At 35.3% G+C, this 15,911-nt stretch overlaps 1 non-coding gene across 1 annotated transcript; it reads right to left on the bottom strand.

Annotated features, from left to right (window-relative positions):
* Positions 1-8,268: 8,268 nt before the first annotated feature.
* On the bottom strand, positions 8,269-8,375 carry LOC139031642 (U6 spliceosomal RNA). The gene has a single exon (XR_011484147.1). It is a non-coding gene; the product is annotated as a U6 spliceosomal RNA (small nuclear RNA).
* Positions 8,376-15,911: the final 7,536 nt, after the last annotated feature.

The following is a 15,911-nucleotide window of genomic DNA, read 5'->3' on the forward strand; positions in this document are numbered from 1 at the left end:
AACCTGTCAGTATGACCATATTTGGAAATAGGGTCCTTACAGATGTAGTCAAGAAAAGATGAAGCCATGCTGGATTAAGGTGGGGCCTACATCCAATTTGACAGTAAGTTGGCCCCCTTACCAAGAAAAAGAAATTTATCACACAGTCTTTCTGCTTGGTGTCCCTGAAGTTGAAACTCACAGGTCCCTCCTAGCTACATATCAAGTCATAATGAATCAGCTCTTCAAGTCTCAGTTTGCTCATCTAGAAAACAGAATTTTAATACCTCCTACTGTATAGAGTCGTTATGAAGATCAAAATGATAAGGTTGATACAACAGGTTGTATGAATCGAGACATTATATTTTCCTTATGCTAAGTTCCACATAGATAAGATTAGCAATAATGACACATATCAAAAGTAATATATGTTATTCTAACGTTTGGACCAATAAGCCTAATTCTCTTAATATACCTCAAAAGAACAGCCACCTACAGAGCTATCTTTATGCTTGAAAACTGTTTGGCATAGTAATCCTTATAAAAGCTACACAGAGGGAGATGTTGGGAAACAGGTGAAACAGGGGAAGGGGCTTGAGAGGTACAAACTTCCAGCTATAAAATAAATAAGTACAGCATAGGGGATATAGTTACTAATATTGTTAATAACTCTGTATGGTGACAGATGTTACTAGACTTACTGTGGTGATCTTTTTATAGTGTATATTGAATCACTATGTTGTCTCCTGAGATTAATATAATATTGTATATCAATTATATTTCAATTTTTTTGAAAAAAGACATGGGCAGTAACCCAAATAGCTAACAATGGGGGAATCAGTATATAAATCTGCCTTTCCCTGCATATATATGATATATGTAAATATATAGATTTTTTTTTTACTTTGCAAGTCTCCCTTATCAACACATAATAGTCTCATAAAATTCATAGTATTTTAAAAATCATTTCATTATTTTTATTTAACAATCATATATGATGCCTAATAAGTACCAGGCATTATTTTAAAAACTTAAAAATATTATGTTTTAAATCATTGATACATATTTTAAATGCTTTGTAAAATATTTTACTTTTAACAAAATAGTATTACAGCTGTTTGATAAAGACTGATTCACTGCAAACTTCATTAATATCCATGTTACTAAGACAAAATTTAACTTCTTGTTAATACATGAAAAATACTTTAAAATGCATGAGAAAATCATCTGTGATATGCCTTTTAAATAGAATATTTATTGTGCTTAGTTTAGGGACAAAATTTATTTTTAATATAGATTGAAAGAAACTACATTCTCTGCCATTAAAATGGGCGAAAATTGTTTTCATTGCCTAATGCTTAGAATTCTTATATTTTAACTTAAAATATCAATGTTTTATTTTTATAATTTTCAAATTGTATTTCCAAGTGAAGAGATGAGACAGATTTCAGACTGCAATTAACAGATACTTCTCTACAAATATATTTGGGAATGTGATTTTGGTGTGGCTGATTAGTATTCCAGTAAGTGGATTGCTTCTCTCTACTTTTGATTTACATGATGTGCATAAATCTGCTTTATTTTTTGTGTGCTTATTGACATGGCCTAAGGAACCATAATGATAGTGGGAAATTCTTTTTTTTTACTCTTTCTTTAAAAAAATTTTTAAATTATGAAAAGTATGATAATTATGAAAGTATGATCACATTTGCAAGAGACTTGGAAAATACAGAACAAAATTACATATAGTTCCACTATATATTGCAGTTATTTTTTAAATAGATAAATGAAGATTTTTAGTTGAAATTTCAATACCAAATTCTCAAAAATTAATAGAATGAATATACAAAAAGTAGGATGTAGTAGACCTGAAAGGCATCATGAACCAATTCTACATAGTTAAGATTTATACAATTTTCACACAACAGTAGGATACAAACTCTGTTCAAGTTCCCATAGCCTACAAACTAGTAGACATTGGAACATACCCAGGGACATAAAACAAGGTACAAAAATTTCATGGTTTAAAGGTATTGAAATCATACAGAGACTATTCTCTTATCACTGCAGAATTATGTTAGAAGACAATATCAAAAGATAATTGAAAGTAATCCATGTATTTTCAAGTGCAGTGTGACATTTACCAAGAGAGATCTTTGACTTAGCCACTGAAAGCCTCAGTGAAGTTGGAAGATTGAAAAAAAAACAGAGGGTGATTGCAAAGTCCAAAGCATTTAAATGAGAAGTTAATATCAAAATGAGAAATTAATATCAAATGTGTATTTTGTAATTAAATGTCCATTTTTAAATGATAGGTATATCTAAGAAGCCATACAAGGAAAATCAGAAATATATGTAACAGAATAAAAATGAAACGAGAATTTACTAGAATCTGTTACAGGTAATTGAAGCTGCTCAATGCAACTAAATACAATATAGAATCTTGAATAAGGTGTGAAAACAAATAATGGACACTAGCATAAAATTTTGTGAAAATTTGAACAAAATCTGTACTTTAGTTACTAATACCGTATCATGTTAATTTCCTGTTGTTGTTTTTTTAACGACATAGTATTTCTTTATATTCTCAGAATTAGACTAGAAGTTTCAAGCCTCATTCAAATTAAAAAAAAAAAATCCCTAAGATAATAAACTTTCTTCATTTTTAGCAGTAATACTAGATACAAAATATGTGAAACTATATCAAAGTTTTGAGTGAATATAAATTAGAAATCTAGTATATATGAATTGCTAGATTGCTTTTCCCCACTTTTAAAACAGATTTGAAAGTATAAGACATGTTTGGAAGTTTGAATTCATATTATTATAAAATAAAACCAACTTACATATCTGATAAAGAGTATCTCAAGGAAAATTTTCAGAATTATAATCTTTTATTGTGGTAAAATATACAGAACATAAAATTTACCATTAACGTCATATAGCACATTCAAATTCACAGTGTTGTGTAACCATCTCTACTATCTAATTCCAGGACATTTTTATCACCCCAAAAGGAAACCCCATATTTTTATCACTCCAAGAGGAAACCCCATAACTATTAAGCAGTCATTCCCCATTGCTCCACCTCCCAGTCCCTGGCAACCAATAATCTCTCTGTCTCTATGGAATTGTCTATTCTGGACATCTCAGATATATGAAAGCATATAATATATGGCCTTCTGTGCCTGGTCTTCTACATCTAGTGTGATGATTTTAAGGTTTGTCCATGTTATATAAGTATTGGTATAGAATTATCATTTTAATGCTTTCATTCACTTACCTGTATTTTAATAACAATTCCTTATTCTTTCTTTAGTCAGTCTTTAATCATTATGAGTGTAGACTAAAGAATGCAATAAGGAATAAAGATTATAATTGTGTAATAGATTTCTTAAGTGTTAATGCCCATGGTGTTGTATCAACCTGGGTAAGAATTGAGGGACCAGTTCTTGACTTCGTCAGATTCTGTCTGTGTGACTCACTCAAAACATGCCCAGAGTTCTCTCATGCTGGTCTTTAAAGGAGAAATGTTTTAGCATTATTATTATTTTACTCTTTTATTTATTTATTTGATTGCACCAGGTCTCAGTTGGTGCACCATAGGATCTTTAGTTGTGACATGTGGGATCTAGTTCCCCAGGCAGGGATCGAACCCAGGCCTCCTGCACTGGGAGCGTGGAGTCTTAGCCACTGGACCACCAGGGAAGTCTAGGAGAAATGTTTTAAATAACTAATTGAGCTACTTTTTGAAATTCAAACAAATGCACTTGCCAACTTTGAATGTGGAATAACATTCCACATACTGAGGAATTCCCTGGAATAATGTTCATGGACCTTGCAAAGGATAACAGACACTTTATGAGATTCTTATGAGGGAGAATGTATTGCAGCCATTAAACATGCTTATGAAGACAATGTATTGCAAGAAAAATATTTATGATCTAATGCCAGAGGGGAAAGCAGGACTCAAAATTATAAGTATGCTACGGAAATGAGAGGAAGGCCACTTAAAACTATGTAAAAACACTTTTAGGAAAAAGAAAGGAAATATGCAAAATAACAATAACATGAGGAATGGTAGAATTATGGGTATATATTTTTCTTTCCTGAATTTTCCAAAGCTCTGTAATGTGCTTATATTACTTTTATTATTAAACAATTATACGTGAATAAAGGTAATAGCTCATGATCACTGACCTTTAGCAGCTTTCCTGTAAGTCAGCCTTGATTCAGGCCATCATAAAAGGACATGCAAACCCACATGTGCTCTATAGATAGAAATCTTGAAGTTAAATGATTGGAAAATTACACAGGAACTGCTTTCTAATGTTCATTTTGGAAAGATAACTGCCATTGTCTTGCCTTATAGAGGACAGATCCTTTTAATGAGGTCCTTTTTGTACTTTCTTAGTTGAATGACATTTTTTAAAAAAGATTTATTGATTTGGACCATTTTTAGTCTTTTTTGAATTTGTTACAATATTGCTTCTGTTTTATGTTTTGGGTTTTTGTTGTTGTTGTTTTTGCTCTAAGGTACGTGGGATATTAGTTCCCCAACTGGAGATAGAACCTGCATCCCGTCCCACCCCCCAACTTGGAGGGAAAGTCTTAACCACTGGACCACTAGGGAAGACCCTGAATGACCTTTTATTGGACCAAATTCTGCTTGCTATCTACATCTTAAAAGCGCATGGAATGTACCAGGCCACCTATTATAATGGGCTGGGAAGCACTTTGGCTTGGTTGTTAGGAGGCCTCAATTTGAGCCTTAGTTGTGTGGCCTCTGGCAAGTCAATTTCATCTTCTTAACCTTCTCTCTGCACCATGGGACCAGGGGTCCTGACTTCTATGGACCTCTAGATGAGAAGGAAATTCTCAGCTATTTAAATGATCTCTTACTTCTCATAAGTAGGGACTCAGAAATGTGTCTGACTCCTACTAAAGTAGAAACAGCTGCCGAGCAGGAAAGAGAAGAGCGATCGAAAAGGATATAATTGAAAATAAGGAAGACAGCGAGCACTGGAGGGTGACTCTCAGGAGATATGAACTCTAGTCCCACCTATGCCACTGGCTGAGGGTGTGATCTTGAGTTAGTCATTTTCTTTCTCTAGGGCCTGGCTTCTTCCTCTGTGAAATAAGGTGACAGGTCTCAGCCCCTCCCAATTACAAATTCTATTAATATATGATTCTAGATTATAGAACGAGGGCTGCCTGTTGTAGCCTCACTTGATTCTTACAGGACCTCCTTGTTATTCAGGGGCCTCAGCACAATGTTGACTTTTTAATCTTTTAATTCATTCTCATGTCATCCATGGAGTAAATCAGGAGAGAAAATCCAGATGAACATTCCCATTTAAGCCAGTTTCTTGAGGCTGATATTTTAACAAACAATAAACTGATGAATCATGAGATGGCTTTGGAAAATATTAGACACTTAAATCTTCTCAACATTTTTCAGGAAATAGGCTGTAAATGGGGGAAGAAAAATGTAAATGTGTTCAAGATGGGGAACTGCCTTAAATAAAAATAACTACATTTTACTTTTAAATTAAAAAAAAAAAAAAAAAAACTCCTCCTGAAAGAGTATTTGGGATGGGTACAAACATAGTATCAGGGATTTTTCTTTAGATACCACAGCCAGCTCTTTATTTGCTAAACAGAGCATTTTGGAAAATTTGCATCACGAATACAGACCCAGGCAAGTAGGCCAGTTGAGATGGTTGATTCCTCAGCCACTTTCTCAGTTATTTGGTTTTCCTAATGGTCAGCTCTGCCCAAAACCAAACATCATCAGGGGAAGCTGTGGGGTAAAAGTGTAAGAGTGGCAAAATTTGTTTTCTGGTTCCGCATCTGGTTCTCCCTGCTCAGTATCAACTCCCCAAAGCTGCCTTAGATACCTGTATTTTTAAAAATTTATTTATTTATTTGGCTGCACCAGGTCTAGTTGTGACATGTGGGATATTGTTCCCTGTCCAGGGATCAAACCTGTGCCCTTGCATTGGATGTGCAGTCTTAACCATTGGACCATGAGGGGAATCTCTGTATACTTGTATTCTTTCCTCTTCCTTTCTTCCTTCCCTGTCCCTCACTCCCTCCTTCTTCCTTCCTTTCTCTCTCTTTCTTTCTTTTTCTCTACAAATCCAAAATCTTTCACCTGGAGAAACTTTCTATATTTATTATTCTGACCTATAATTGATTGAGAATATCCTACAATGGGTTATATATTCCCATGTTTGGTAAGCTTATAGGATTCAGAGGCTCGAATAAATGGAATACATTTTCCACCCACAGCCTTGAGGGAATATGGGGTAGTGAGAGAAAGCTGGTATTTATAGGGTCTCTCAATCGGGGTCTATTTACAAAGAGCAGAAACCACTTTGGCTGATTTCAACAACCCTTTAAATAAGGGAATTATGTGCTTACAAAATTGTTTGAAGGATTGTCAGAAAAACCTAGGTTGAGCTTCCAAGAATGATGCCTAGAACAGGATGGTAGAAGTGGCCCACAAAGGGAGCTCTGACTTCTGTCAATACTAGTAAGCTGGAGGATCAGGAAATAGTAGGACCACGTCACTCCTGATACCACAGAGCTGAGAAACAGACCCTGGGACTCTTGCCACTGATGTCTCAGGAGAACTCAACCCACCTCTATTTGCATGTGTGCCAGCAGAAATAACAGAAAACATCAGAAGCTTGGCCTGCACCTTATTTCTGCCTTCCAAATCCCCAGATGTGTTTCCTTGATGGACTCGGAACACTTGCTGTCAAGGAGTCTAGGAAATACGTAGTCTTTTTTTTTTATTGTTGAAGAATTTTGAAAAAACAAAAGACATTTATTTGACTGCATTGGGTCTTAGTTGCAGCACTTGGGATATTTGTTATGTCATGTGGGATCTTTCACTGGGGCATGTTGGTTCAGTAGCTGTGGCACATGTGGGCTTAGTTGCCCTGTGCCATGAGGGATCTCAGTTCCCTGACCAGGTATCAAACCCTTATCCCTTGCAGTCTCTTGCATTGCAAGATGGATTCTTAACTGTTGGGCCACCAGGGAAGCCCCAGTCTGTCTTTTTTTAGTCTGAAGTATTTAGTGAAGCATAGTTCAAGGGAGCTGGAATGGAGCTGAGTGAGCCTAACTGTGATATGTAACATGGGAGAAGGGTGGGGAACAACTTCATTTTCACCAAGGTGCCTGGAGGTTCACTCCCATATACCAAGGCCAGCTATGAACATCATCATGTGTATAGAAAGAAGCCATATGGAGCATAAGACCCTCTGGTAGGGTAGGACTCAGAGTATAGAGTATAAGTCACTGCTGGCTTCTTAGCACTTACACAGTCTCACCTGAGAAATGGAAACACAGACTCACAATCTGGCAGGCCAGTTATCTATATAGATATATAGACAAATATATATGCCTTTGGAAACAACTGCATTTGAGAGTTTAATTTGCATTTAAAAAAAACTAACCTTAGATGCCACCCATCTGTAGAGACTGAAGGTGTTTCTAACTCACAACATCTACTTGCCATGAGCCTACTAACTGCCAAGGAATACTTTCACACGTGCTTTCTCGTTTAATTTTCATAGCACATGAATTCAGAATTCCTGGGGTATGAGCTATATAGAATATATATATAAGGCAGTTATTAGACTTCTTTGAGGGGACCAGAAGGGACTACCCTTGATATGTGTGAAGGCGACCCATATATCGTTACTAGAGAAAGTGAAAGTTGAAAGATCAGTTCAGTTCAGTCGCTCAGTCATGTCTGACTCTATGCAACCCCATGGACTGCAGCACGCCAGGCTTCCCTGTCCATCACCAACTCCCGGAATTTGCTCAAACTTATGTCCATCAAATCGGTGATGCCATTCAACCATCTCATCCTCTGTCATCCTCTTCTCCTCCAGCCTTCAGTCTTTCCTAGAATCAGGGTCTTTTCCAATGAGTTAGTTCTTTGCATTGGGTGGCCAAAGTATTGGAGTTTCAGCTTCAGCATCAGTCCTTCCAATGAATAGTCAGGACTGATTTCCTTGAGGATTGACTGGTTTGATCTCCTTGTAGTCCAAGGGACTCTCAAGAGTGTTCTCCAACGGCACAGTTAAAAAGCATCAATTCTTTGGCGCTCAGCTTTCTTTATAGTCCAGCTCTCACATCCATACATGATTACTGGAAAAACCAAGTTGATTTTGCAATAGGTGCAACTATTTCCAAAATCAGAATGTGTGGAAATTTAAATGTATGTCTAACCCATGTGATGTTGGACCGCTGAATTTTATTTTATTCTTTTTTAATATGGAATGCTTCACGAATTTGCATGTCATCCTTGCACAGGGGCCATGCTAATCTTCTCTGTATCATTCCAATTTTAGCATATGTGCTGCTGAAGCAAGCACAGACCGCTGAATTTTAATGGTGTTGCAAAAGAAGTGTTGGGACCTTAGTCGTATTGTGTTCTCATGTGTGAACATAGCGTAGTTTATTTAATCTATTCCTTATTGATTGGCATGTGGTTGCTTCCGATCTTTTTCTATGTGGACAATGATGCAATGATGAATTAGCCTCTATATCATGTTGTCATTGTGGAGGGAAACAGAATCTCCAGGAGTGGAAGTGTCAGGTCAAAGGGTAAATGTACTATCAATTTTGGAAATATTGTCAATTGGTTTTTATTATGGTTGTGTCATTTTTAAAATTTTTGGCCGTGCTGGGTCTTTGTTGCTGAGTGCGGGCTTTTTCTGGTTGTGGTGTGCAAGCTTCTCACTGTGATGGCTTCTTGTGTTGAGGAGCATGGGCTCCAGAGAGTTTGGGCTTCAGTAGTTGCAGCTGACAGATTCCAGAGCGTGGGCTCAGTCGATGTGGCCTACGGGCTTAGTTGCCCCAGGACATGTGAATCTTTCTGGACCAGGGATTGAACCTGTGTTGTGTGCAGTGGCAGGCCGATTCTAACCACTGGGCCACCAGAGAAGCCCCATGATTGTGTCGCTTTTCACGCCTACTGACCATGGTTAAGATTACCTGATCCCCCACAGCCTTGCTGACAGAAACTGCTGCTCAGTTTTTGGGGTTTTCCTAATTTAATAGTTATCTCAGTTTAGTTTCAATTTGCTTTTTTCTTATGAGTCGAAGAAAGTTTCTTTTTGCATGCGTTAAGGGCCGTTTGTCTTTTTCTATGAACTTTTCAGTTTGTGTACTTTGCTCATTTTTCTTTGAAAAGACTGATCATTTTTGGTCTCTTTGTATTGATGTATTGTAGTTCTGCATGTATTTGGATAATTAGCACTTTGTCTAAAGATGCAAGTTAAAAATGTATCTTCCCAATTTATCATTTGTCTTTCAACATTTCTTATGGCATATTTTTTCATGTACTTACAATTTTTGTGTAATAAAAATTACTATTTTTGTGTATGCATTTTGAATTATAGTAAGCTCATAAAGAAGTTACATGTTTTCTTCTTAGAGTTTTATAGTTTAATTTTTTAATATCAAGATTTTAAAAATAGTTGTGTTTTTCTTGGTACATGATGAGAGATAGATCCAACTTTATTTTTTCCAGGTGGTTACTCGGTTGTCTCAACAACATTTATTTGAAACTGTTTTCTTGGCACGCTAATTTGAGTAGCCACTTTTTCATATACTAAGTTTTTGTATATATTTGGCTCTATTTCTGCACTTAAATTCTACTCCTTTAGCCTGTCTAGTCAAGCAAAATTATACTGTTTAAATTATTGGGACCTATTAACATTTTAATATCTGTTTGGGATAGCTTCACCACATTGTTCTTCATTTTTCAGGTTTTTCTGGTTACTCTTGCTTATTTATTTTCCGGAATGAATTTAGAAACAACTTATCTATTTCTTAAAAAAAGTCTATTAGCAATTTCTTAAAGATCAGGTTAAAATTTATAAACTGACTCAGAGAGAACAGACTTTTTATCATGTTGAATTTTTTTTTTTTTACCAAAGAATAAGACAAACATTTCTATTGTTCTGTTCTACTTTAATTCCCATAGTAGTGTTTTGAAAATTTCCTCATAAAATTATATATTTCTTTTTTAAAAAAAATCAATCTTTAAAATATTTGCTTATTTATTTTCAGCTGCACTGGGTCTCTGTTGCCGCATGTTCGGCTCTCTCTAGTTGCATGAGTGGGGGCTACTCTTCGTTACAGTGCTTGGGCTTCTCATCGCAACTGCTTCTCTTTTTGCAGAGCACAAGGTCTAGGGCGAGTGGGCTCAGCACTTGGGGCACATGGGCTTAATTACTCTGTGGCATGTGGGATCTTTCTGGACCAGGGATTGAACCCATGTCCCTTCATTGCAGGCAAATTCTTAGCCACTGGACCAACATGGAAGTCCCAAGATGTATATTTCTTGTTAAGTTGATTCTTAAGTGTTTTATCTTTTTGTTGTTGTTCTTGCTAATGTGGTTTTCTTATACTTTTAAAACTGGTATTGTTTTACGTAAGAAAACTATTCATTGCTGTATATTAACTTTATACCTTGTAGTTTATTGCATTCTTTTAATATTTGTAGTAGTTTTTTTTGCTAATTCTCTTAAATATAAAATTGTATCTCTTGAAAACAGTGACAATTTTGCCATCTCTTACAATTCTTATACTTTCTCTTGTCTTATTGTAGTTCTTAATATCTTCAGGACAATATTAAATAGCAGTATTGACAGGAGGCATATTCAGCTTATTTCCTACCTTAGCATGTGTTCTTCCATTGTTTTCCATTAAGATTGTTTCTGGTTTCTGGATTAATAAATTATGTTAATCATGTTAAATAAATCATCCATTAATATTTCATGGGATGTTTTTTATTTTTATTTTTAAAATTTTATTTTCTACTAGAGTATAACTGATTAATAATGTTGTGACAGGTGAACAGCAAAGACACTCGGCCATACAAGTATCCATTCTCCCCCAAACTCCCATGGTGTGTTTTTAAAAATCAAGAATGGGTTTTTACTTTTTCCCAAATCCTTATTATCATTGAGATAATTTTTCTCCTTGTTTATATTAATATAGAACTATCACTGATATTAAGCCATCTTTTCATTCATGGAATAAATAACAATTGATTATTATTTTAAATGTACCCCTTGATTCTGCTTGCTAATATTTTATTTGCAAGCTGGAAGTAAGATTGCTGGGAGAAATATCAACAACCTCAGTATGCAGATGATACCACTCTAATGGCAGAAAGTGAAGAGGAACTAAAGAGCCTTTCGATGAGGATGAAAGAGAGTGAAAAGGCTGGCTTAAAATCAACAGTCAAAAAACTAAGATCATGGCATCCGATCCCATCACTTCATGGTAAATAGATGGGGGGAAAGTGGAAACAGTGACAGATTTTATTTTCTTGGGCTCCAAAATCACTGCAGATGGTGACTGCTGCCACGAAATTAAAAGACGCTTACTCCTTGGAAGAGAAGCTATGACAAACCTAGATAGCATATGAAAAAGCAGAGGCTTCACTCTGCCAAAAAAGATCCCTATAGTCAGAGCTATGGTTTTCCAAGGAGTCATGTACGGCTGTGAGAGTTCAACCATAAAGAAGGCCGAGCGCTGAAGAATTGTTGTTTTCAAATTGTGGTGCTGGAGAAGGCTCTTGAGACTCCTTTAGACTGCAAGGAGATCAAACCAGTCAATCCTAAAGGAAATCAGCCCTGAATATCTATTGAGAGGACTGATGCTGAAGCTGAAGCTCCAATACTTTGGCCACCTGATGCAAAGAGCCGACTCACTGGAAAAGACCTGATGCCAGGAAAGATTGAGGGCAGGAGGAGAAGGGGCTGACAGAAGATGAGATGGTTGGATGGCATCACTGACTCAATGGACATGAGTTTGAGCAAACTCTCGGAGGTAGTGAAAGACAGGGAAACCTGGCATGCTGTATTCCTCAGGGTCGCAAAGAGTCAGACATGACTTAGCGTCTGAACCACAACAATAATGTTTTATTTAATGTTTTTATGTTGATATTTATAAGTGAGACTGGTTTGTAATTTTCTTTCTTTGTGCAGTCTTTGTCAGGTTTCAATATCAATGTTGTGTTTGCTCTGAAACCATTTACAGCTCAATGGTCAGATAGAGATTTCTCAGAAATCATGGACCATGTGAATTTAAGTCATGCACCTATGTGAAGCCTAGCTGTGATTCCATATTTTCTGAGGATATTTTTATTTTCCCTCCCACCCACCATTAAGACTGAAGCAGATAAGTTTTCTTACTGTGCTTTTCTGTATGCTGGATTTTCCAAGCTCATCTTTGGGTATTTTGGCTTTGTGCATGGGTCTCCTATCCATTTCCCTAACTTTGGAAGGCCTTTTGTTCTCTAGACATTGAGAGGATGTCAAGATAGAAACCTGAGGTCGTAAAAGATGACTTTAAGACACCTGGCATTCCACTTAGATTGCTCCTTCCACTCATGTGACCTATGTAAATTTGTGACTCTCTTGCCGTCATTGTTATTGTTGCTCAGTTTCTAACATGTCTCTTTGTGACCCCATGGACTGCCACTTGCCAGGCTCCTCTGTCCTTTACTATCCCTGGGAGTTTGCTCAAATTCATATCTGTTGAGTTGGTGATGCTACCTAACTGTCTCATCTAGCTCTCTTGCTAACTTATTCTTAAAACTGAAAGCAAATCTATTTTGTCCAAAATTTTCACTTGTCTTGCAGAAAGAAGTTGTGAAGACTATCTGGTCTACTATACTGCTATAAACAGAAATTAGGACCTGCCATATCAAATATATTTTATAACACTAAAGCAATTAAAATTGTGTAGTTATGGCATAGAAATACTTAACTAGATTAATGAGGCAGAATGGAGACTGTAGAAATAGATCTATCTCTATATAAGAACTTAGTATATATCCTTACGACATAGCATTTTCAAAATTAAATTCCAGATGGATTGAAGGGCTAAACTTGAAAAAAAAAGTTATGAAAGTGTTAGATAAAAATACAGACAAATGTTTCTATTTAACTACAGAGAAGGAATGATCCTCTAAATCAAATGCACATACACTCATACAAGAAAATACAGGCAAATATTTATAACCCATGGGGTAGAGAAAATTCTCTAAAGCAAGACATACTCGTGCTTGCACAAAAAGCCTTATAGAAAAATTTGATAAATTTGATTACTTCAACATCAAAACCAAAACGAAAGAAAAAGCAAGAGGCTAGAAGAAAAGATTTTCATTGTATAGAGTAACAAAAAATTACCATCACAAATATGTTAGCCAGTCAACAAGAAAAAATGAAATTAAACAGAAAAATTGTAAAACACTATAAAGAAGCAACATAAAAACCCCATAAAGATATTAAAAGATATATCCCTTGTATAGTTTATCAAGGACATCCAAATCTTAACAATGAGAAACTATTTTGTTAACAATGATATAGTCAAGAATTTCACACTGGTTATATTAAGCACAGGCAAATAGGGAAAAAACTGATATCCTAATTTCAGTTGTTGGGAATTTGAAATGATATGGTCTTTTTGGAGGATAATTTAGCAATATCAGAATTTTTAAAATGCATACCCTTTTATGTAAGCACACTACTTACACAGCATATACTGTGAGACTATATGCACATGTGACAAAGAGATTCCATTAATAATAAAAATTTAAGGTGAACTAAATGATCTATAGATTGTACATGTGCACAAGAAGACATGCACAATAATGTTAGCTGCATCACTATTTGAAAATGGTAAAAACAAATGACAATAATGGATAGATAAAGCGTGATCTTACCATATGATAGATTACTATGTAGCAATTAATAGGAATAAACAAACATGTTTATCAATGTGGATGGATATCGAATGAAATTTCATGATAAAAGCAAGTTGTAGAGTCATATAGAAAGAAACCATTTCTGTAATAATTTTTAAGCTCACAAAATAATGCTGTATGTTATCAAAGAAAAATGTAACAGGTGAATTAAAAAGATACACATTAAATATCTGAGAGCAGATGTCTATGGTGAAGGGGGAAGAATGGGAATAAGGGAATGAAAGTCAAAATTGGCCATAACTAAGGTGTATGAATAATCAAATCATGTCAATACATATTTTTAGCTGAGTTCTAACACAATTTTAGAAAAACAAAAGAAACAAACAAAACTCTGATATAACCATACCAGTACTTAGGTGAGAGTTAAAGTTAAAAAGGCAAGTCAAAGAACCATGTATACTGTGTTATAAGACATAAAACAAACCTACAAAATAAAACCCTCTTTACACATACATACACATATACCCAAGTACACACATATGCATAAAGTTTTGAAAAAGATAGCTATTGGAAATATGTAAATAATAATGTGGGAAATTTTCATACATTATTCATAACAATTTAGAAATGGTATAGAATAAAAATAAATGCAGCTAGAAACTCCAGGAAAAAACAAAAAGCAGTAAGAAAGGAAATCTAATGATTACAGCTTCTGCAATGAACAGTATTTTCACAATAACAATAATGTAAAGAGGGATTTTTTTTTTGCTCTCTTTCACTCTACACAGGTGTGTGTGAGTGATGTATATATTTTACATATGTGAGCATTTAATTTTTGCAAGGATTTTATGCCCTTCATGCCATAGTAATATGTTGTTCACTTATGTATAAAACATAACTCCCAAGCAGATCATATCCTTTCTATCCTTGCTCATCTCTGTCTGTTCATCTGTCTCTCTTTATCTCTGTCTCTCCCCAATATATCTATATATCTATATATTTCTCAGCTACATAGCAAGTCAAGTTTTTTTTAAAATTCTTTTATTTTATTTATTTATTTATTTTGCAAGTCAAGTTTTTAGAGACTTCTTATGTAAGGAGTAAAATGAGAGGAGATAAGACAATGCTATATTGAACAGTATTTGATTCTATAATCATGATGCATTTATTGCCAACAGGAGAGTTTTAATTGATTTTTAGTTGTCCATAACAAAACTTTGGGTAATGCTTTGGAGACCTAGTAATAACCTTGAAAATGAAATTTTTGAATTGAAGTGTGAAATTGTTGAATGGATTGGTTGCGGAGTTAATATCTTAATTCTATTTAAAAAACATAAAAAGATGGTTGATGAAACTAAGCCTCAAGGTGTTAGGGTATTATCTATAGTTGTTGAACCTGTGCCCCCTGCAATGGAAGCATGGAATCCTAACCACTGGACCTCCAGGGAGTTGCCTCCGGTAGGTGTTATTAATGTTATTACCTTGGTCTCAATGTTGCTGGGAGAAATTAGTAAAGATTTGGTGCCCAGGCTTGGAGCAAAGAATTAGAAGGAAAAGTGGAATCCCTAATCTCTCAGTGAAGGCAGCAATATCAGTCAGCAGAAGGAAGCTGGATCAAGGAGAAAGGTGAATCATGATGTGGACTATAGAGGACATACTTGTTGAGGGATGTGTGTGGTTATTTATAGCAAGGAGTTTGCTAGGGGCTTGAATCATAATTATGGGTATAATTGTTTGGGTATAAAGAGGATAATGACCAAATTTTAAATATGGGTTTTAAATAGATTGGCTTTCAACCCAATTTTTCACCAATCCTTCTCCCTTTTGGGGAATATTTTCCTAGAAAAATTTATTCCCTTATTTTACAGAAAAGTCACTATGTTCTGTAAATGAATTTCCTGGACAGAATTCATTATCTGGCCAGTGGGAGGAAGGCTTCTTATGTAAGACAGTCTCCTTGTCCACTTAGGTATTGATTTGATTTAAAAAAAAACACAAAAAATCCTCCACCATTTGTGTGCAGTTGTGCCTGTTCATTTTCAATGAAAAATTATAGCAAGACAGAGACAGAAATTCTCCTTCCATAGTGCCTGCCATTTCACTACATGTAATTGGGCTTCTAATAAAAAGATTCATGTATTGGTGATGTTCTTCTAAGGGACCTTTCTAGGGCAGTTATGGG

This window comes from Odocoileus virginianus, chromosome 27 (genome assembly GCF_023699985.2).
Source record: "Odocoileus virginianus isolate 20LAN1187 ecotype Illinois chromosome 27, Ovbor_1.2, whole genome shotgun sequence".
NCBI classification, from domain to species: domain Eukaryota; kingdom Metazoa; phylum Chordata; class Mammalia; order Artiodactyla; family Cervidae; genus Odocoileus; species Odocoileus virginianus.